The following is a 2116-nucleotide window of genomic DNA, read 5'->3' on the forward strand; positions in this document are numbered from 1 at the left end:
AATTACAACTCAACCTAGGCCCCTAAAATTTAGGGATCACTCTACATGACTCTAGATAGACTCCCAACTCAAATTTTCTGAGCCAACTAAGTCAATTTAACTTAGTTAACTACTACAAGCTACTATGTGAATAGAATTACAATTTAATTCCCACTTAATTCAAGGAAAAATAAAATTAGGATTTTCTTGATGTTACTTTTAACATTTCTTGTTGCTATTTTCAACACTCCCTCTCAACAAGAAAGGACTTCAACTCTATCCTGATCTAGTACCTTTGGAATGTTCTCCATGCAACACTTCTCTCTAGTGTTGTTATTGTTGCAACTTTTGAAACTAAAAAAACATCCAAACTGAATCAGTATGATGCATGTGTCAGCAGAGTCTGTGACTGCTACTAGCTACTACACTGTCTACTGAAATCTTTGCACTACTTCTAACTCTACATTGTGCCATCTACACTGCTACAAACTCTGCTCTACAATCCCTAGTATCTGAATACTACCAGTCTCTGCCTCTGTCACTCTAACTTATGACTGCATCAATCACCACTAACCCATCCTGCTACTGTGTACTATGGGCTCCTGTAGCAAGATAATGATCCATGAGACAAAAAAACCTCAATGGATCCTGCCCAATTTATGAAACCCTTGGACTAAGGTTCCATATCACCCCACCTCATGCCTAGAGGTGTGGCAGCATGTTATCCTTCTTCCCACTTGGCTCAAAATTTCCCCCTACTGGAGGTCTCTGCTTGAGTGGATGTCTATACTCAGTATCCTCTCTACTTATCTAATTGTGGCTGCTTCAAAACTTTCTAAGGTTGCATGTTGAGAGGTAATTCATTCTCGCTCACAACCACCAAGTCTATCAACTTTGCATTTCTCCTCAAGGCTTTGCATGCATCGTGTACCTAAAGTGCATAGAGGTTCTTGACTCACACACCAATCTATTTTACCTGTCCCATGACGATGTGTCTAAGGAAAACATTTCCTTTGATAAAAATCACATCGTAGCCACAGTATTCCAATATCGTGATGGAAACAAGATTCTTCTTTAGTCTTAAAACATACATCACGTCTGTGAGTCTGAGAGGGGATCCAGACTCCCTCTGAAAAGTAATAGTACCGATGTCAGTCGCGTTATACCTCTCATCATCTCCAAACTCTATTTGCTTCTTGAGGTCTTTCTCCTCCAAGTCACTGAAGAGATCTCTATTCCCCATCATTGGAATGAGGCACCACTATTGAGATGCCACATGCCTCCGACTACAATGCTTGCCATGCATGCAATGAGAGTGAAATCAAGTTCGAATTGTGAAGCTAGAGCTTCACCTATTGCTTCTACTATAGGCTCCTTCTTGCTTGCTTTCTTCTATGGGCATTTTTTGGCATAGTTTCCGAACTCGTTGTTGGTTGCTAATTTTGCTCACTTTTTACCCACCTTTTTGACCCTTTCCTATACTCATTTCATGCCCTTCTTGGTTAATTTTCATTCTAAAAAATGAAGGTACATCTATTGTCATGTGTTTGAGAATTGTTAGTCAATGAAGCATAGTTTTAAGGGATTATTGCCTAAAGCAACTTCCTAACTGAATTTTTAGTGTAGATTTGGAGGAATGACGATTAAAGGCATGATTAAGTGTATGGTGACTATCGATTTGGCAACGTTATCTTTGGATATCAGCTACAACAATTGTTAAACCTATCGACCAACACAAGTGTTATATTTGTATTATGTTATATCTCAAGAAACCACTATTTATTTCTAGGTAGACAACTATCAAAATCTTAGGCACTGATAGTTGTTAATGAATGTATAAGTAGTGATTACAGGGCTAAAAAATCCACCACTAGTAGATATACGATATTTCCGAGCTATAACAACACACCTATGTAATGATATTTTGATTAATATAATTGCTAATCTTTTGAGTATTTTATAGATCTCGATCTTCCTAGAGTCCTGATCATGGAGTTGGGCCCACTCTCCTCACTAGGCATTGTTGGATTAGATGTGTGCATAGGTTTATTTTATGCTTTGTTATCTCTTTGTTGTGTAATGATTTTAGTGTGTTGTTGCAATTCTTAACTTGTTGTTACTCTTATTGTTGTTAGAG

The sequence above is a fragment of the Pinus tabuliformis genome, chromosome 6, assembly GCF_031772625.1.
Source record: "Pinus tabuliformis cultivar Carrire ecotype Pingquan chromosome 6, CPIR1, whole genome shotgun sequence".
Lineage (NCBI taxonomy): Eukaryota > Viridiplantae > Streptophyta > Pinopsida > Pinales > Pinaceae > Pinus > Pinus tabuliformis.